The 22,783-nt window shown below is 42.3% G+C and overlaps 1 protein-coding gene across 7 annotated transcripts in view; it reads right to left on the bottom strand.

Annotated features, from left to right (window-relative positions):
• The window catches only part of p4ha1a (prolyl 4-hydroxylase, alpha polypeptide I a), a 102,682-nt gene that overhangs the window by 65,237 nt on the left and 14,662 nt on the right, over nucleotides 1-22,783 (bottom strand). The window contains exon 1 of one of the 7 annotated variants that reach the window (XM_063070551.1): nucleotides 11,301-11,619. The exons of 4 other annotated variants lie outside the window; for them this stretch is intronic. The gene's annotated coding sequence lies outside the window, so the exon portion shown is untranslated. Of the gene's footprint in view, nucleotides 1-10,210; nucleotides 10,545-11,300; nucleotides 11,620-22,783 lie in introns of those variants that run through there. 2 more of the 7 variants (XM_063070550.1, XM_063070555.1) reach the window with 2 other exon arrangements.

Below are 22,783 nucleotides of genomic sequence, written 5' to 3'. Positions count from 1 at the left end.
CTTTCATTTGAACACACAACATGCAGTCAAGATTAGTATGTGGTGAAGAGAATTACTTTGCTTTATGTTGAAGACTGACTCGGTCAGGACTCTATTCCCTAGAGTGTAGAATGAGGGATCATTCGATAAGGTATACAAAATTATGAGAGGTATAGATAGGGTTAATGCAAGCAAGCTTTTTCCACTGAGGTTGGATGAAAATAGAACTAGAGGTCATAGATTAAAGGTGAAAGGTGGAATATTTAAAGGGAAACTGAGGGGGAACTTTTTCACTCAGAGGGTGGTGTGAGTGTGGAATGAGCTACCAGAGGAAGTGGCTGATGCAGGTTTGATTTCGACATTTAATACGTTTGGATAAGTACATGGATGGGAGGGGAAAGGAGGATTATGATCCAGTGTAGGTCAATGGGACTAGGCATAATGACAATTTGGTATGGCCTAGATGGGCCAAAGGGCCTGTTTCTGTGCATGACTCTAAGGCAATTTGTATGCCTGTGTACTAGTACACTTCGCAAACACGAGGAAATCTGCAGATGCTGGAAATTCAAGCAACACACACAAAATGCTGGTGGAACACAACAGGCCAGACAGCATCCATAGGAAGAAGCAGAGTCGACGTTTCAGGCCAAGACCCTTCGTCAGGACTAGGATACTAGTACACTTGTCCCTTTTAGCCATTGCATAGTAGAAATCAAACTGACATCAAACAGTTTCTCACTGTCCGCACATACCTTGTCACTCAGCAAGTCCTTTCCTATGCCTTCAAATAACAATGACATAGACTGGCACAGGTTAAACTTCAATGAAACTTGAAAGGGATCTGACTTCAAAGACATGTAATAAACACATTGGCACATATTAATCAAAACTCCAGCTAAAAGCAAATATCCCTTGTGAAAGGGATGGCTTCTCGGGGACCAGACCCCAACAACAAATCTGGAATCCAAGTGGACTGACAACTGACTAGGATACCATTTCAGCAATCATGCTGGCACTAAATGTAGTGTACACAACTGGGTGGGGCAGGAGACAGGTTGCCAAAGAGACCTTAAAAGTTGAAGATTCCAGGATTTCCATTTATTCTACACAGGCTTCCATTATAGATGTTTAGTGGAGAAAGTTCATTGTAGATGTCAATGATAAAGCAAATACAATCTTAACTACAAGCCTGACGAAGGGTCTCGGCCTGAAACGTCGACTGCACCTCTTCCTAGAGATGCTGCCTGGCCTGCTGCGTTCACCAGCAACTTTGATGTGTTGCTACAATCTTAACTACATCATTCCTCTCTAGACAGTGAACTATTGCCAGTGGTGAAAGTTTCATAGCAATGGCAGCCTATTGACAGATGAGTGTTAATTATGTGAAGCAACAGCTGTTCAAGCAGTTGGTAATCTGGCAGTGATGTACAGGCAAAGCCACGCAATCTGTAAATCTCATTGTACAGCATCTATTAGTTCCATTTTCTATGCAGCAAAGAGACCAAATAACATAGGCAGAAAGGTTAAATAATTAAGATCCACAGCAAAATTAAAAGGTCAAAAGTAACAAACAACTTACGTACAGTGCCCATAGGACAATATAGATTAAATCTGTAAGTTAGGTTAGGTCATAATATCCTACCAGAGATTTTGAGTTTTGGTTGAGAATGATCTTAATCTTCGTTTACATCTTTTCTCCTTTAACACTCATCAAAACCTCAGATAAGTTTAGTTTATAGTCACATAGAAAATTTTCATTTAATCGCTTCTAAGAAAAATGCTGTAAATATTCCGAATGTTATGAACCTGAAGCACTAACTCTATTTCTCTTTCCACAGCTGCTGCTCAACCTGATGACTGTTTCCACCATTTGCAAATTTGTAGCATCTGCATTTTTTTTAAAAACATTTAATCTTATCAGAGAGCACTATATGCAGTGAGGATGCAACATGCAGAGCTCTCCCTGAAGAATTAGAGGAGGGTTTGAACTCCGAATTTTTGATTGCATTGTGGTAAAGTACAGAGATCTATAAGGTCAGTAAAAAAGGTCAATGGCTGCAACCTATCATCACTGCAGGACTTGTGTGTCCAGGACGACAACATGGGCAGAAGAAATCATTGAAGCCACTACCCACCCACCAAACTGCCTTTTCTAAAAGCCCCCTTTGAGAAAGTGCTATAGGGCTGCTAACAAAAAACTCACACCACCTTAAAAGTTTCTTCCCCCAGTTAATTTGATTAACCATTCTAGTTGGCCAACCCCCACCTCAGTCACTGCACTGTAAACACTTCAAGACACTTGTTATAATGCTGTTTATATTGTAAATTATAACGATTCAAAGAATATATCAAAGCATATACAAATTATACAACCTTGAGACTTGTCTGCTTACAGGCAGCCACAAAGCAAGAAATCCCAAAGAATCCAATTAAAAAAGACCAACACCCAATGCGCAAAGAAAAAAAAACACAAATCACGTGAACAATAAAAGCAACAGCATTCTGAACCAAATAGAGTCCATAGACCTAGAGCGCAGAGCAGCCGAAGTAGTCTCACACCCTCAGCACCATGGAGAGAGGAGTAAACACTGCAGAACAATGAGCAAAATGGGCCCAACCCTTGCCTCTGTTACCAACACCCTGCCTTTTCAGTTGATCTAGTATTTATGTATATTTTATTCAATATCTGTACCTTAACCTCTCAGCTTATTTTGTATTATTCTTTATATTCTTATAATCGTTGAATGTTATTTTTTGTTGTATGTCACATCAACACACCACGGCAAATTCCTAATGTGTGCAAATGTGAATAAAGTTGGTCCTTGATCCTTGAAGACTGCAGAATGGAATAAACAGATGCTAGGTGGGAATGTGAGAGGGACAACCTGACTACTGGGACCAATATTCAGTTTAACACTTGACATTCAATGACAAGTCTATGAGGTAGAAAGAAATAAAGGAGTATCCTGATAAAGAGGTGCCACGAACAAAGGGGGCAGACATGACAACAGCCTAGACCTGGCCTGTTGCTGAGATGCAAGCTTCATGACCCAGCTGTTCCTTATTCGCTCTGTCCCCTAGTTCACATACTGGCCAGGCAATTAAGAAAATCCAATATGAACATTTAGAATAACAAAATTCAATAGGACCAATACATTATTTTCTCTGCTGAATGAATATGAAGCTCTTTAAATAAGAACTAGGACATTCACAATTAAAATCATACATCTTTTCACACAAATAGTAGTAGAAACATGGATATCTCCCTCTAAAATAATTGTGGTTATGGATGATTTGAAACCTTCTAGAACATCAGTAAATGGAATTGAAGTATAGACCAACAATAATCTAACTGATTGATTCAAGAGATTTCAAGGGCTAAAAGACCCATTCTTTTTCCAAAGAATAATGTAACTCCAGTATTGAGATGCTAGAAAACTTGCTAAATATTTACTCTGCATGAATAAATATGTTTGAGTAGAAATTTTTTGGCTCATCTCTAGTAGGACATTGTTTGTTCTTTGTAAGAAGAAATGAATAACCTTCTCTATTGAGCTACAGACTTCAAAATCCAGCCAATAAGTTCAGTTTAGATTGTACTCAACCCATCAATGACAGCTCTGGTCTATTCAGAATGGATTTACAAACTTTTCATCGGGAATATTTTTCATCATCTGTACAAATGTTTCAACCACATCAATCCCTGCAAAGAATATGGACGACAACTCCAATTTTCTCACTAGGATCCTGGCCACTGTTAGTATAATTTTTCCTCTCCAAAAGCAAACTTTAATGCCAGAGAAATAGCTTGGTTTCCAAAACAAAAGCTAAAACTTTAATCTCATGCTACTCATTTTACATTTTTGAGGTAATTCAGTAAGGTTTACGTGATGAACTCTAACGCTATGAGCAGAATACAAATAATAAATATAGTACCATTTTGGGGTCTGATGTTCTTGTTGGTGTTTTTCTGTGTGGGCGATCTGTTAATTTTTGTGTGCGAGAAAGGGGTTGGGGTTTGATGCTATTGTCACTGTTCTTTTTCACGAGGGAGAGGGTTAAGAGTTTGGGGTTTTTGGTGCTCTAGCTGCCTTTTTCCAGATGGATGATCTGTTAGTTTTGGTGTGAGGGTTGGGTTGGGGGGCTTGGGGTTTGATGTTCCAGCTTCTGTTTTCCTTATGTGTGATCTGTTTTTTTGTGTGAGGGAGGGAGTGGGGGTTTGGGGTTTGCGAGTTTTGTAGCTTTTTCTTTTTCGATTGGGTGGGGTGATGTATTTTCTTTCAACAACTCCCATGGTTTTTCTGTATTTCATGGCTATCTGGGGAAGACATATCAGAGTTGTACATGCATAGTTTGACAATAAAATTAACCTTTGAAATAATAAATAAGCAGAACTACCAATATGATATGGGCACAAACATCTGTGCAACCAGACTTCCATAAATCAATTTCTTTTCTCTATTACCCCCACTCAACTGCACCTGAAGATAATTATCCTAACAGCAAGCATACAAGTAGAGAAGGAGGGTTGTGTTGTGAGGAAGGGCAGCAGAGTGTTGAAAGATATGGATTCAGATTTTCCATGATAAAGTGTTTTTAAGAAAGCTAATTACTTTTTGGAAAGAAACTAAGAAATATTTTGCACATTGCAAGTCCCACAGCAACAACATAATAAATAACCAGATCACTTGTTTGTTTTGCATCCGAAACTAGATACCAGGAAATCCTATCACATCACTCAAAGCAATGGCTTTTTGAAATACTTTAATAGGATTTTTCCCATCCAGAAGGATATATCAGAACAGCTCCTCTCCCACTGAACTTCTCACGCACACATACTCACACGAGCTGCAGATGCTAGAATCAGGTGCAAAAAAAACTGCTGGAAGAACTCAGGAAGTCAGGCAGCATCTGTGGAGGGAAATGGACAATGTTCTGGATGAAGGGTCTCAGCATGTAGCGACAAAACTTTAAGATAGTGCAACTGCCAGGCACTTGCTTCCCTTGTTTTCTGGATGACAGAGATCATATGTATGGGTGGTAAGCCTAAACTGTCCACTTTCTTGGTCCATGGCTCCTATGAATATTGGGTTGTAACTGGTCAGTATTGTTGTTCAACAAAGATTGCTGTTGGTTTCACTATGATCTGCCATTGCATGTTCCTTCTCCCCCTACCCCCCCATATGCAGCAATGCAAAGATTTTGTTACTGAATATTTATTCTTTACTACCAAATTTACAGTCTTACATTCCTTCCCTTAATGCCATAAAAACCTTTTGCCATTCACAAACCAGACTGGAACCTTCTCAAAATGGAAAGGGCAAAATTACTGTTGGAAGATAATACAAATGTTCAAAGGAAAGCTAAATAAGCTACAATTACTTCAGTGCAGAAGCAGATGTGTAATTATGCATAAATCAATGCTTATGGATACAACAGTATAACTCACAATAATTATAAAGCCCAATGTAGCACTTAGTGTGACACTATTACAGCTTGGGGGTCCTGGAGTTCGCAGTTCAATAAGGAGACTCTGTACGTCCTCCCTGTGGAATGCGCGGGTTTTCTCTGGCTCCTCTGCTTTCCTCCCACAGTCTAAAGACGTACCAGATAGGTTAAATGGTAAATTGTCCTGTGATTAGGTTAGGGTTAATCAGGATTGTTGGGGGGGGGAGGGGGTTGCTGGGGCAGCGTGGCTCTGGGGCTGGAAGCCTACTCCGTGCTGTATTGCTAAACAAAATAAATAACTGACTGATCCAGCTTCCACTCACTACATTTCAGATCTGCCCATGATAGCAAATATTTTCAAGTAATCAGCCTAGTTTGAATCTCTGTTCCAACATATTCATGATCTTCATCATTTTCTCCATCAGCATTGCCTCACTATCACAAAGCTGCCTTGGCCAGCAGTTCCAAATTCATCATCTGCTGCACTCAGTACTTAAAAACATATTTTTTCTTTCAAGCATATTTCAACATATCAAATTCTAATACTCTTGTGCATCTTTCTCACTTTTCATTTTTCTGACCCCCCATCTCCCTTACAGTAATACTCTTCAACATGTTTCCATTATCCCTTCTGATTTTCTCATCGATCCCAAAAAACTTGTCATCCAGAGGCCCTAACTTTATCCTGCCATGCTCCCCATCTCAGTGAATTTTTCAAGTCCAGCACAACGTCGAGGTCTTCTTCTGCCACCTTTGTGTCAATGGCCATTTCTTTAGGTAGGACTTGTCAAAACAAATTGAGAATGCTTTCTTCAACCTGGTTCTCCCCCTCTGTTCTATTACTCTGTGTTCACCTACATATTGCTATAACCCACTTAACACTGCACTTACTCACTAACGTCCTTCTCTGGAGTTATTGCACTTCACCACTATGGACCAATCCAATATTGTCTTCAAAGGTATAGCCCTAATGAGAAGACTGGAATGAATATGGACAAAAATTCCACGGTTTGATGATACTGAACACAAACTTGTGAGGATCAGTGTCATCCTATAAGTTATTGTCTCTCAGACAGTTAATATCACCCAATTCCCTCTTATGCTGTCATGAAAGTTTCAACCCTGAACACCCCAATCATGAACATCCCATTTCCAACTCCTCCAAAAGTTGCACTGCTTAGTAAGCCTGCTGTTTCAATGTTCTTGATCCACAGTAATTTCTCTGACCCCGACTGTTCTCTCATCCATCTGACATCTCCTGTCATTCTGATAGCTTTCAGACACTCATTTTCACCCTAGACATTCAGCCCCTCTACATCACCCTCCATTACAAGGATGGCCTTAAAGCCCTCCAACCCTTTCTTGGACAGATGCTAACCATGACCATCCTCTTTAACCTTCATGGACTTACAGTCATCACCTTTACATTATTAATTGCCTCCAAATCAAAAGGTATGAATAAAGAAACCTGCAGGAGTACATACTATGCTGTCTCCTTGTTGGATGTGAAGAACAATCCTACTTGGGATTCCTTCCTCAGCTCATTTTCTGGTACAGCGATGGTCTTGATGCTGCTTCTTGCATTCATACCGAGCTCCAAAATGTCCTTACCTTTGTTACCATGATCTCACTTTCACATGGTCCATCTCTCTTTCCTTTTCCTTAAACTAGGTGGATAGGTTAGCAACAAACTACTAGCAAAAGCCCAGAGATTCCCATCACTACCTTCACTACAGCACCTAAAAGATCCCACTCCATTTACCTAGTTTCTCTGCTGACCACACTTTCCACAGTGCTTCCAAAATGTTTTCTTTGTTCCTTCATTATGTCATTCCATTCACCATGGTTGACTGGGCATTTGTCTACATATGTTCCATCACCCACATTTCAGCATTCACCCCCTTCTCCCTCTCTGAGTGAGAACAGTGTTTCCCTTGTGCTCCCCTTCTACCGCAATCTGCTCCTTAACCCTCTATAATCAGGAAGATACCTTTCTACAATTTCCATCACATTAAATGTGATATTTGGCACACTTTACTCTCCCATTTCAGCATTAAGTAACAGTTCCATCTACGACTCTCTGGTCTCTTTTACATCTTCGACATCACTCTGGCTCTTTTTGATGGCACTTTCCAATGAAACTGCAGGAGATGCCAAACATCTCTCACTTCCACACCACCCACCCCACAATCTAGCGAGCCAAACATTCCTAGGTGAAGCAGCAAATCATTCATACTTCTTACAAATCACATGCTTTCTATGTTGTCTCCTCGACACTGGACAAACCAAGTGTTGACTGGGCGACTGCTTTGCAAATCACCTCTGCTCAGTCCACAAGATTGATCCTGAGATTCTAGTTGTCTCTCATTTTACTTCTTCGTCATAGTGCTTGCCACTCTGACCTCTCTGTCTTTGGTTTCCTAAACCATTTCAACAAAGGGCAAAATAAACACAAGGAAAATCATTTGATCTCCTATTTATGTACCCTTGGGATTCAACAATGAAGTCAACACTTCAGATAACCAGCCTTTGCAAATGGTATCATAACTGGTGATTAATCTGCAAAGTTAAATCAGGTTTCATCCCTCCACTCATGCTGTGCCTGGCTGATGGACATTTCCAACACCAACTTTTATCAGATTTCCAGCAACTGCAGTGTTTTGCTTCTCATAGTTCCGGCAATGTTATTCCATCCCCCCTCCCCTACCACATCTCTCTTCATTCATCTATTTATATCTCCTCCAGACAGATCATCTATAATTAACAAATCTTCACCACCCATCTCCCAGCCAGCACCATTGCTACTTTCTTGATTTCTGTTTCATCCCTTTTCCCTTCTCTCCACTCCTCCTCATTTTCCAGGTTCTGATGAAAGGTCACAACTTGAAACATTAAGATTGTTTCTCTTGTCACAGACTTGCTGAGAATAGTAGAACTGATGATCTGCATCTGATTATTCAGAAATCTTCTGAAAATTCATTAGTTTGGAATGTGAGCTGGGGGCTTGGACTGTAGGTAGGACAGCCAGATCCAGACCCGCAGCTGATCCAAGGCTGTGACCCAGAACACAGGTTTGTGGCTGGAAACAGAGCCTGAAATACTTGTATATTTCCCACTCTTTTTGATCTTGGCTGGTTCATGAGTGTCTTAAGAGCTAAAACAAAGACTATTCACAACCTATATCAGCAATAGTTTATTATTTGGTCACAGTGGTAAGATAGGCTGTTTGCACATTCATCAGTTCCAATGTAATACATTTTACCTCTAGTGTATCACAACTCAGCAATCTTTAAACACATTGCATTTTTCTTCCTACATTTGTATTCTAAGTTTCTTACCACATCCTCCTGAAAGTAACCTGCCTGCTCCATCTGGGTTAAATTTTAAACATACTGGCCGTGATCGTATAGACTCCTTATTAAAAAAAACACTAAATAGTAATGAATGCAGTCTGGAGTAAGGGTATCTAGCCAAACCCATACTGAATGAACTCTAGCAACATTGATATTCTTTTACTTGACTGGCCTTATCGATTATACAGGTTGTCCTTCTCTTTTACCACAAAAGATGCAGCACTTCAAACATAGACATATCAGCTAAAATATTCATTCTCATATCTTAATTTTATTTTTGAAAGAGATAAATTTATATAATTTCAACCATAGCAATATGCATATAAAAACACTAACATGGTAAAATTCAAATGGAATTGTTGCTCAGAGATAAGGAGTTAATTTGATGTAACCAGCAAAGATGCCTCAATAAGTGACAAACAGCTGGTCAATTTTGGCAGTATTAGCTGAGAGAACATTATTGGTCAGGACATCCTTCCAAACATCATTGGACCTTTGGCATCCATTTAAACCAGTAGACACAATCCTGGCCAAGTACCTCCTCTGAGAGGTGACAAGTCCTCAAACTTCCAAGACTCTTCTGGGATTGCAATTTGAGATTCACAACTTAAAAGATTAAAATGCAAGAGTGCTAACAATGCATTCAAGTTGAATCATTTACTTAATCAGTTAAATTATGTAAAGTGTCATTTAAGCATGGCCGTTCCTCTATCACAGACACATACGTAATGAAGGTAACCTTCATGTTTTCTTGAAATAATTTTGTTAACCTTTAAACAGAGAGGACATTTGAACAAATATCAAAATACTAAAATCTTTAGAGTTCTGTGAATGTAGTTTTGACACTAATGAGCTCACATTAACTCTGCTGGAATAAAATGCAAAGGGTAGAGGGAAAGAAATTCATTATGCAAGTAAACTAGTTAATTTAAACAGGCACACTGTTTGTATTACATAGATTAGATAGAACTTTTGCTAACTCTGCTCTGTAACTGGACCCATCTCACTGTGCTATATTAATTGCTTCTGATGTTGTAGGTCTGTAATGTCAATGGGCCAGCTCTCCAGAATGTTGAAGCTGGCTCACTTATGCCACCAGTGCAGGTGTCCAACCATGAAAATGTGGATCACACACTTCCGAGGAGTGTTTTCTTTTAAAAGTGTGATACCATTTCCATTCACAACATGATACTTCAAAGTGAAGAACTCATATGCACATACACTTTTGTACCCCTCAATATAATAACAGTTCTGCAACTTTTTTTTAAAAAGGTTACATTTTCACATAATAGCTCCAGAATCATTTGATCCAATTAATCAATTGACAATGTATATCTATACATTATAATTCAATACAAATTGAAACTATGCTGTAATTAACGATGGAACCAAATATAAATAGCAGAAATCTAAAATTGTTATTTACATACCATCAATTAAAACTTTGCTTTAAAAGGGATTATGTGATGAATTTTGTGGTTGTTGTCTCCATGCGTTAACGCTACCATTACAGGATCACAAACAAGAGAAAACCATTGTAGGATAGCAGGAATAAAAGGAAAATCCAAAAGAGTTGACAATGCTTGTAGGAAGGCAAGGTAGTCTCTTTATTGAGATGTTAAATTATGACTACAAAAATAAGTACGGATGCAACGTGGCTAGGTTCCATTTGGATGATTAAGAGTTCATCAATTCTGAACATCTCTGATTTAATGCGTGGAGACGAGAAGTGGGAAGAGCTTTATGGTGCCGAAGATGTGGAAAGCGGCGGGGTTGGGCTCAAGTTCCAAATAGGCTCTGCAGAGTACGTGCACTTTCCTACATAGCTTGGGGTCAGAAGGCGAGAGCAGCACTTATGGGGGAGAGAAAGAGTTGCCACGTATTCTCCCTCCTCCTTCCCCCTCCCCACCCCAACACGATCCATGCTATGAAGCAGCAAATATCTAACGCGGGGGGGGGGAAGTAGGGGTGGCCGAAATACACAGACTCCCAGAGTAGTTAAAAGTACACGAAAGTTAAAATTACTGTTTGATTGCTACCAATACTATAGCCACCTTTAATGATCATATCAACAAGTTGGATGCTTTATTTCTGCCGTTAAAAGACGGTAAAATGTTTGTGCACTTTGTTCATTAAACCAAGAAAAAAAGTTCCCCGAAAATGTTAGAGCCAAGACAATCACCACACTCCAATAATCCATTTTTTTAAAATTGTGGGACGACGTTATTCGTCCTTTATCGGACATTTAGAACGATCGTGCTAGAACATGCGGTGCTAAAGACGAGTAATTTGACGTGCAAAGACCAAACTAACACATAAAACAATAAAATACTAAAAAACCAAAAATCACGCCCGCCGCTCCGAGCAAGGCCGAAGTCAAAGGACAGCGAATAATCCACGGGCGCTTGGATAGGACTCCAAATGATAATCAAATCATGGTGAGAGCTGGAGAGATGGGGGGACGGAAGGTCGGGTTAGGGAGAGGGAAGGGGCAGAGGAGAAAAGTTTCTCGATATTTACCTGTTGAACGGCCGACGTGTTGCGCAGCGGACTGGGTGCCGGGGGTACGAGAGGCGAGCGGGGATGGAGCGCACAAACACACAGCTCTGCCTGAGTGTACAGATGGGAGTTACTCACTCGGTCTAGCCGTTAACTCTTTCACGTACATCACAATTTTAATGCCGCGTGGGGGAGGGGGGGAGGAGGTTAAAATAAGATTAATGGAAATGCAAACGCGTAAATTTGATGTGTCGTTCATAGAATCTCGAATCCGAACAGTTTTCTGCAATCCACAAACAAGATTTCTGGCTGATTTTCATTAGGTGTTAGTGCAGCTGTGAGATCCCAAGATAGTCTGACGAGTCTGGTGTATTTAACTTCTGTATCATTCATTACGTGTTAAACACTGGATAATTTTCAAAGGGATCTGATGAAAATAGACTGACGTCCTTATCTGGTCTTGAATGACTTGCCAGGTCAGGTGGGCAATTAAAGGTCAACTGGAGTCACATACTCAGATACATTGATAGTAAGTTGAGACAGAACAACATGAAAGCTTCATGGCTATTATTATTACTTACCTTTTATATCACATTTAATAACAATTTAAATTATCTATCTACCATGGTGGTGAATTTCTATAGATTAGTCCAAGGCACTGGAAAATGAATCAGTTTGTCACTATACTATCATACTCCTCCAGCTCCTCCCCTAAGTTATTAGATTTCACTCAATTAAAAGTTGAGCATATTATGTAAACTGATAATCCAAAGTAGAACTGACCAAGTTGCTGCCATCCACTACACATATGTGGTCTTCAGATGAGACCATTACAATAATCCAATCTTTTTCAATAATGTTCAAAGGATGTATTCTCTGGACTAACATAATTAGAAACATGTCCTCTGGCTGTTAACGCTCTCTTGGTGTGGCATTTACCTGTACAAGTCATGAAATGCAGGGGTCTTTTAAAATCAAGTGTTTCTTACAGTCAAGAGTTCAGACAGACAAGACAAAAAGCCGAATTGAGGCTACAAATGAAGAGATAGCTAAACTCAAGATTACATAAGCCTCTTTCACCTCAGACGGCTGAGGAAGTTTGGTATGGGCCCCCAAATCCTAAGAACCTTCTACAGGGGCACAACTGAGAGCATTCTGATTGGCTGCATCACTGCATGGTATGGGAACTGTACCTCCCATAATCGCAGGATTCTACAGAGAGTGGTGCAGACAGCCCAACGCACCTGTAGTTGTGAACTTCCCATGATTCAGGACATTTACAAAGACAGATGTGAAAAAAAGGCCCGAAGGATCATTGGGAACCCGAGTCACCCCAACCACAACCTATTCCAGCTGCTACCATCCAGGAAACGGTACCACAGCATAAAAGCCAGGCTCTGGGACAGTTGCTTCCACCAGGCCATCAGACTGATTAATTCACGCTGACATGAGTGGATTTTTATGTTACATTGACTGTTCTATTTATAAATTATTATAAGTTACCATGATTGCACATTGCACCTTTAGACAGAGAAGTAATGTAAAGATTTTTATTCCTCATGTATGTGAAGGATGTAAGAAATAACGTCAATTCAATTCGAACAAATAAGAAGAAGAGTTTGAGATATTGTCACTTTTTGTGTGTGGTGGCATTGGATGTCAAAAGTGATGCCTCAAAAAGTGGGTGTCCACCATTAAGGATCTCCATCACCCAGGCCATGCCTGCTCTCACTGCTACCATCAGCAGAGGTACAGAGGCATGAAGGCACACGCTCAAAGTTAAACACACTTCCTGACGTATGCTGGTGATATTAAATCTGATTGTGATTCTGAAGGCACCAAAACATGGAAATCAGATCAACGATTACATCAGTTATAAATTCTAGTGTTGTGATAATGCAAGTTAATTTGAGCCCAACTGAATTGTTGTTAAAATGAGTAATGAACAAAAATTATATTTTTGCGGTATCAAAAGAAAGTAATCTGCTCTCAGGTTGAGGCTTTGCATTCTAGAACAAAGGAGATGTCCTCCCTTTTCAAAGACAGGGGCTTCCCTTTCTCCACCATCAATGCTGCCCTCAACTGCATCTCTTCCATTTCACACCCATCTGCTTTTACCCCATCCTCCCGCCACTCTACCAGGGATAGGGTTACTCTTGTCATCACCTACCACCCTCCGCGTCCAGCACATAATTCTCCATAATTTCCGTCACCTCCAACTAGATCCCACCACCAAACACATCTTAACCTCCCCCCCCATTTTCTGCTTTCCGCAGGGATCACTCCCTACGCGACTCCCTTGTCCATTTGTCCTTCCCCACTAATCTCCCTCCTGGCATTTATCCTTGCAAGCGGAACAAGTGCTACACCTGCCCTTACACCTCCTCCCTCACTACCATAACAGAGCCCTAAACAGTTCTTCCAGGAGAGGCAACACTTCACCTGCGAGTCTGTTGGGGTCATATAATGTGTTCAGTGCTCCCGGTGTAGCCTCCTGAATATCGGCGAGACCCGACATAGATTGCAAAACCGCTTTGCCAAGCATCTACTCCCCATCCGCCAGAAAAAGCAGGATCTCCCAGTGGCCAACCATTTTAATCCCACTTCCCATTCCGATATATCAATCCATGGCCTCCTCCACTGTCGTGATGAGGCCACACTTAGGTTGGAGGAACAACACCTTACATTCCGTCTGGGTAGCTTCCAACCTGATGGCATGAACATTGATTTCTCAAACTTCTGTTAATGCCTCCCACTCACCATCCCCCCCCTTCAGCATTTCCCATCCCCTTTTCCCACCCTCACATTTCCTTGCCCGCCCATTGCCTTCCTCTGGTGCTCCTTCCCCCTCCCCCCACCTCTTTTTCTTTCTTCCATGGCCTTCTGTCTCTTTCACCAATCAACTTCCCAGCTCTTTACTTCATCCCTCCCCCTCAAGTTTCACCTATCACCTGGTGTTTCTCTCTCCCCTCCCCCCACCTTTTAAATCTACTCCTCAACTTTTTATCTCCAGTCCTGCCGAAGGATTTCGAAACGTTGACTGTACTTTTTTTCCCATAGATGCTGCCTGGCCTGCTGAATTCCTCCAGCATTCTGTGTGTGTTAATTAATATGGAGGAATTTAAGTTCTGCATTTGTCTAACTCAACGATTTATTTGAGGACTGGCATATTTGAAAAATCACTAGACTCATTTTGAACCTTTAGCAAAAATTAAACATTAACAAATAGACTAAAACATTTATATATCATACTGGGTACATTATCCTGCAAGTCTACATGCAAGCAAAAAGGGGCAATCTAGAATTCTGCACTTGACTACTTGTACCTTTGGATTTTAACTATTTTAATTCTGAAATATGTGCATTCCTAAAGACAGTAAGGAATTCTTAACAGAATAAAAGTTGACAGCTGTAGTTTAGAATATTAGGTAAGCAGAAAGCAGTTTAGGCAAGTATAGGATCTGAAGGCAATTACTATCAAATGCTGAGGATTGAAGTATCTTGTATTGCTAGGTGGAGTTTAATAACAGCTGATAAATAATTGCTTCCTGACATAGCAATACAAATGCTTTCAAGAACTTAATGTATAGAAAATTGCATGCCAAACCATCTCACTATTTGCAGCTCGCTTTCAAGTTAGATGGAATGATGACTTGGACATGAGCACGTGTATTTTCACCATCACTGAATTAAAATGCTGCAGTCCTCTACCTGGCAGCAACATGGAGCCATTTCACCCCATTCCCAGGATAACAGGAGGTGGGAAACTGTGAAAGGAAGGGAAGGGCAGGGAAATCAAAATCAAATTTCACCAGTGAGGCAACGCTGTTATTTCACTTTGTCTCTCATTCAAAGACGTAGAAAAGAGAAACAACTTCAGAATAAGCAAGCACTGTGTAATTTTTAATTAAGGCAACTCACCGCAAAATTTTGCAGCATTCTTGATAAAAAAAAATTCTAAGGTAAAAGAACTTCTGAAGACGTACAGGATTTGAAAATACTGGAAAACAAATATTCTTCTGTTGGCAATTCTGAGCTTGCAGAAAGTTGCATAATTAATCAGTATATATGTTCCAGTTATATTTAGTTTGGTTATATTTAATCGGAAAAGGCTGCAGAAAGTTGCAAACTCAGACAGCTCCACATCTTCAAAATGCGATGCCTCAAAAAGGCAGCATCCATCATTAAGAACTCTCATCAGCCAAGACATAAGAACATAAGGAATAGGAGCAGGAGTAGGCCATCCGGCCCATCGAGCCTGCCCTGCCATTCAATAAGATCATGGCTGATCTGTCCGTAAACTCAGCTCCATCTACCTGCCTTTTCCCCATAACCCTTAATTCCCCTACTATGTAAAAATCTATCTAACTGTATCTTAAATATATTTAGCAAAGAAGCCTCAGCTGGGCAGAGAACTCCACAGATTCACCACTCTGGGAAAAACAGTTTCTCCTCATCTCCGTCCTAAATCTTCTCCCCTGAATCTTGAGGCAATGTCCCCTAGCTCTAGTCTCACCTACCAATGGAAATAACTTTCCTACTTCTTAACTATCCCTTTCAAAATTTTGTATGTTTCTATAAGATCCCCTCTCATTCTTCTGAATTCCAGAGAGTATAGTCCCAGCAACTCTATCTCTCCTCACAGGTTAACCCCTTCATCCCTGGAATCAACCTGGTGAACCTCCTCTGCACTGCCTCCAAAGCCAGTATATCCTTCCTCAAGTAAGGAGTCCAGAACAACACACAGTATTCCAGGTGCGGCCTCACCAGTACCTTGTATAGTTGCAGCATGACTTCCCTGCACTTGAATTCAATCCCTCTAGCAATGAAGGCCAACATTCCGTTTGCCTTCTTAATAACCTGTTGTACCTGCAAGCCAACTTCTTGCAATTCATGCACAAGCACTCCAAATCCCTCTGCCCAACAGCATGCTGCAATCTTTCACCATTTAAATAATAATCTGCTCTTCTATTATTCCTTCCAAAGTGGATGATCTTGCATTTACCAACATTGTATTTCATCTGTCAGACCTTGGCCCACTCACTTAACCTACCTATATCCCTCTGCAGACTCTTGACATCCCCTGTACAATTTGCTTTTCCACTCAGTTTAGTGTCATCAGCAAGTTTTGCTATGCTACACTCAGTCCCCTCTACCAAATCATCAATGTAAATGGTAAACACTGCAGGCCCAGCACCAACACCTGCGGCATACACACTCCTCATTTCTACCCTCATCGAGAAGTTACAGGAGCCTGAAGATATACACTCAACATTTTAAGTACAGCTTCTTCCCCATTACTATCTGCTTTCTGAATAGAGACTAACTCATGTACACTAACTCACTATAATTTTTGCTCTCTTTTTGCATCTTAAGTTACTTTTTGTATATATTTCTTACTATAATATAGTTTTAAAATTATGTATTGCAATGTACTACAGCCTCAAAACAACACATGCCAGTGATATTAAAGCTGATTTAAATTATGGACCACACAGAAACATCAGTACATCATGTCATACATTGTTATGTCTATGGACAGTGCGAAGACAGATGAGATTTACATACATAGAACATAGAATAGTACAGCACAGTACAGGCCCTTTGCCCATAATGTTGTGCCAACCTTTAAACCCTGCCTCCCATATAACCCCCCCCACCTTAAATTCCTCCATATACCTGTCTAGTATTCTCCTAAATTTCACTAGTGTATCTGCCTCCACCACTGACTCAGGCAGTTCATTCCACGCACCAACCACTCTGAGTAAAAAACTTCCCTCCAATATTCCCCTTGAACTTCCCACCCCTTACCTTAAAGCCACGTCCTCTTGTATTGAGCAGTGGTGCCCTGGGGAAGAGGCACTGGCTGTCCACTCTATTTATTCCTCTTAATATCTTGTATACCTCTATCATATCTCCTCTTATCCTCCTCCTCTCCAAAGAGTAAAGCCCTAGCTCCCTTAATCTCTGATCATAATCCACACTCTCTAAACCGGGCAGCACCCTGGTAAATCTCCTCTGTACCCTTTCCAATGCTTCTACATCCTTCCTATAGTGAGGCGACCAGAACTGGACACAGTATTCCAAGTGTGGCCTAACCAGAGTTTTATAGAGCTGCATCATTACCTCGCAACTCTTAAACTCTATCCCTCGATTTATGAAAGCTAACACCCCATAAGTTTTCTTAACTACCCTATCCACCTGTGAGACAACTTACAGGAATCTGTGGACATGTATCCCCAGATCCCTCTGCTCCTCCACACTACCAAGTATCCTGCCAGTTACTTTGTATTCTGCCTTGGAGTTTGTCCTTCCAAAGTGTACCACCTCACACTTCTCTGGGTTGAACTCCATCTGCCACTTCTCAGCCCACTTCTGCATCCTATCAATGTTGCTCTGCAATCTTCGACAATCCTCTACACTATCCACAACAGCACCAATCTTTGTGTCGTCTGCAAACTTGCCAACCCACCCATCTACCCCACATCCAGGTCGTTAATAAAAATCACGAAAAGTAGAGGTCCCAGAACCGATCCTTGTGGGACACCACTAGTCACAACCCTCCAATCCGAAGGTACTCTCTTCGCCATGACCCTCTGCTTTCTGCAGGCAATCCAATTCTGAATCCACCTGGCCAAACTTCCCTGGATCTCATGACTTCTGACTTTCTGAATAAGCCTACCGTGCGGAACCTTGTCAAATGCCTTACAAATATACTTACGGAAATTAGAGCAAAAGCTGATGAATCGAAATCAGGTTTATTATCACCGATGTATGATGTGAAATTTGTTGTTTTGCAGTAACCCTAAAGATGAGGTCTGCTTATTAAGAATTGATACAATATTCAAAAAGGAGTTCTCCAAAAACTCAATGTAGAAGCCAATATACACAAATGAAGCTCCAACCTAACTTCAGGATCATTTAACCCAACATCAGTAATGGGGACATGGCTCAGAGTCCTCTCAGACATACAAAGCAAAATAAATCAAGACAGACTTTGAAGCAAAGACTTGTCAAAGAATTGTTATTTGCTATTTAATTATTTGGACACTAATACAAATTTTCATTAACATTGCTGATCTAAAACTACAAAAGCCTTATGGAATCAGTAAACCTGGCACAGAACTCCAACATCACTCCCCCTATCCCCCACTACCCGGCAGAATGATTCCAGTTTCATAGTTGTTCTGGGTATAATCCTATTCAAATCTATACTAATAAGTAAATTAAAAATGGTAGTGTGACAATCCAAATGTTCTTATTAATAATGCAAAACCCCATTCTACTGCAAATGATTGTATTCTATACGAAATTGAAAATATTTCATGGCAACTATAAACTTCCTTCAAACCCAGAGACACCTAACCCCGTCTTTACTGAACAACAGTTAGAGTTTGTGAATCACTACCTGAGTTATGAAGAGCAACGTTGGACGACGGATATTCATTATATGACAAAAAAATCCTTATTTTACAGTGACTTAAAGTCGAGAAATCACGGGAGTCTTTCTATAACAGCTGACACTAGAATATCATTTCATTTGTCTCCATTGCTCCTTGTTATGAACTTAACTCAACATATACTTACAACTACTCCAAGAATCAATCCAACAATGATCCTATGAGACTCAACTTCAGGTTTTTGAGCTAATTACATCCCCCTGCTGAAGTAACTTTGTAGCCCAGTCATTTTGCTTCCAAGGTATAATTGGAATTGCTGAATTCTGTTAAATTGATATCCCAACATAATTTGCTATGGACACTGCACTTTGCCTGCACTGCCTTTTGTCTGTAACTTCAACACTATATTCTGCATTCAGGATTCCCCCCCGCTCCCCAGCTTCATTCTACCTTAGTGTACTTATGTATGGAATGACCTCTCTGGATGGGATGCAAACAGAGCTTTACACACAAACAACAGGAATTCTGCAGATGCTGGAAATTCAAGCAACACACATCAAAGTTGCTGGTGAACGCAGCAGGCCAGGCAGCATGTCTAGGAAGAGGTGCAGTCGACGTTTCAGGCCGAGACCCTTCGTCAGGACTAACTGAAGGAAGAGTGATTAAGGGATTGAAAGTTGGAGGGGGAGGGGGAGATCCAAAATGATAGGAGAAGACAGGAGGGGGAGGGATGGAGCCAAGAGCTGGACAGGTGATTGGCAAAAGGGATACGAGAGGATCATGGGACAGGAGGTCCGGGAAAAAAGACGGGGGGCGGGGGGACCCAGAGGATGGGCAAGGGGTATATTCAGAGGGACAGAGGGAGAAAAAGGAGAGTGAGAGAAAGAATGTGTGTATAAAAATAAATAACGGATGGGGTACGAGGGGGAGGTGGGGCATTAGCGGAAGTTAGAGAAGTCGATGTTCATGCCATCAGGTTGGAGGCTACCCAGACGGAATATAAGGTATTGTTCCTCCAACCTGAGTGTGGCTTTATCTTTACAGTAGAGGAGGCCGTGGATAGACATGTCAGAATGGGAATGGGATGTGGAATTAAAATGTGTGGCCACTGGGAGATCCTGCTTTCTCTGGCGGACAGAGCGTAGGTGTTCAGCAAAGCGGTCTCCCAGTCTGTGTCGGGTCTCACCAATATATAAAAGGCCACATCGGGAGCACCGGACGCAGTATATCACCCCAGCCGACTCACAGGTGAAGTGTTGCCTCACCTGGAAGGACTGTTTGGGGCCCTGAATGGTGGTAAGGGAGGAAGTATAAGGGCATGTGTAGCACTTGTTCCGCTTACAAGGATAAGTGCCAGGAGGGAGATCAGTGGGGAGGGATGGGGAGGACGAATGGACAAGGGAGTCGCGCAGGGAGCGATCCCTGCGGAATGCAGAGAGAGGCGGGGAGGGAAAGATGTGCTTAGTGGTGGGATCCTGTTGGAGGTGGAGGAAGTTACGGAGAATAATATGTTGGACCCAGAGGCTGGTGGGGTGGTAGGTGAGGACCAGGGGAACCCTATTCCTAGTGGGGTGGCGGGAGGATGGAGTGAGAGCAGATGTACGTGAAATGGGGGAGATGTGTTTAAGAGCAGAGTTGATAGTGGAGGAAGGGAAGCCCCTTTCTTTAAAAAAGGACGACATCTCCCTCGTGTTAGAATGAAAAGCCTCATCCTGAGAGCAGATGCGGCAGAGACGGAGAAATTGCAAGAAGGGGATGGCATTTTTGCAAGAGACAGGGTGAGAAGAGGAATAGTCCAGATAGCTGTGAGAGTCAGTAGGCTTATAGTAGACATCAGTGGATAAGCTGTCTCCAGAGACAGAGACAGAAAGATCTAGAAAGGGGAGGGAGGTGTCGGAAATGGACCAGGTAAACTTGAGGGCAGGGTGAAAGTTGGAGGCAAAGTTAATAAAGTCAACGAGCTCTGCATGCGTGCAGTCCTCAGTAAGGGCCTCACCTTTGTCCCCCTTCGCCCACACCTCAGCGAGTTCTGTGTTCGCCAAGATGCGGAACTTTTCTTCTGCCGTCTCTGTCTCCGAGCTTACTTCTTCGGCAAGGACTCTTCCACCCCCACCAATGACCCCTTCTCCAGTCTTCAACCCTCCTCTTCTTCATGGACACCCCGCTCTGGTCTTCTGCCTGCTCTGGATCTCTTTATCGCTAACTGCTGACGGGACAACAACCATCTCAACTTCACCGCACCTTGTCCCCATTCCAACCTCACTCCTTCGGAACGCTCTGCTCTCCACTTCCTCCGCACTAATCCTAACCTTATTATTAAACCCGCCGATAAGGGGGGTGCTGTTGTAGTCTGGTGTACTGACCTCTACCTTGCCGAGGCACAGCGACAACTCGTGGATACCTGCTCTTATTTACCCCTCGATCATGACCCCACTAAGGAGCACCAGGCCATTGTCTCCCACACCATCACCGACTTTATCCGCTCAGGGGATCTCCCATCCACTGCTACCAACCTTATAGTTCACACACCTCGCACTTCCCGTTTCTATGTCCTACCCGAGATCCACAAACCTGCCTGTCCTGGCAGACCTATTGTCTCAGCTTGCTCCTGCCCCACCGAACACATTTCTGCATACCTCGACACGGTTTTATCCCCCCTTGTTCAATCCCTTCCTACCTATGTTCGTGACACTTCTCACGCTCTTAAACTTTCCAATGATTTTAAGTTCCCTGGCCCCCACCGCTTTATTTTCACCATGGATGTCCAGTCCCTATATACTTCCATCCCCCATCAGGAAGGTCTCAAAGCTCTACGCTTCTTTTTGGATTCCAGACCTAATCAGTTCCCCTCTACCACCACTCTGCTCCGTCTAGCGGAATTAGTCCTTACTCTTAATAATTTCTCCTTTGGCTCCTCCCACTTCCTCCAAACTAAAGGTGTAGCTATGGGCACCCGTATGGGTCCTAGCTATGCCTGCCTTTTTGTTGGCTTTGTGGAACAATCTATGTTCTGTGCCTATTCTGGTATCTGTCCCCCACTTTTCCTTCGCTACATCGACGACTGCATTGGTGCTGCTTCCTGCACGCATGCTGAGCTCGTTGACTTTATTAACTTTGCCTCCAACTTTCACCCTGCCCTCAAGTTTACCTGGTCCATTTCCGACACCTCCCTCCCCTTTCTAGATCTTTCTGTCTCTGTCTCTGGAGACAGCTTATCCACTGATGTCTACTATAAGCCTACTGACTCTCACAGCTATCTGGACTATTCCTCTTCTCACCCTGTCTCTTGCAAAAATGCTATCCCCTTCTCGCAATTCCTCCGTCTCCGCCGCATCTGCTCTCAGGATGAGGCTTTTCATTTAGGACGAGGGAAATGTCCTCCTTTTTTAAAGAAAGGGGCTTCCCTTCCTCCACTATCAACTCTGCTCTTAAACGCATCTCCCCCATTTCACGTACATCTGCTCTCACTCCATCCTCCCGCCACCCCACTAGGAATAGGGTTCCCCTGGTCCTCACCTACCACCCCACCAGCCTCCGGGTCCAACATATTATTCTCTGTAACTTCCGCCACCTCCAACGGGATCCCACCACCAAGCACATTTTTCCCTCCCCGCCTCTCTCTGCATTCCGCAGGGATCGCTCCCTACGCGACTCCCTTGTCCATTCGACCTCCCCATCCCTCCCCACTGATCTCCCTCCTGGCACTTATCCTTGTAAGTGGAACAAGTGCTACACATGCCCTTATACTTCCTCCCTTACCACCATTCAGGGCCCCAAACAGTCCTTCCAGGTGAGGCAACACTTCACCTGTGAGTCGGCTGGGGTGATGTACTGCGTCCGGTGCTCCCGATGTGGCCTTTCATATATTGGCGAGACCCGACGCAGACTGGGAGACCGCTTTGCTGAACACCTACGCTCTGTCCGCCAGAGAAAGCAGGATCTCCCAGTGGCCACACATTTTAATTCCATATCCCATTCCCATTCTGACATGTCTATCCACGGCCTCCTCTACTGTAAAGATGAAGCCACACTCAGGTCTCAGGTTGGAGGACAACACCTTATATTCCGTCTGGGTAGCCTCCAACCTGATGGCATGAACATCGA

This window comes from Mobula hypostoma, chromosome 18, assembly GCF_963921235.1.
Source record: "Mobula hypostoma chromosome 18, sMobHyp1.1, whole genome shotgun sequence".
NCBI lineage: Eukaryota > Metazoa > Chordata > Chondrichthyes > Myliobatiformes > Myliobatidae > Mobula > Mobula hypostoma.
The sequence above is the reverse complement of the archived record's forward strand: the minus strand, read 5'-3'. Positions and strand labels throughout refer to the sequence as shown.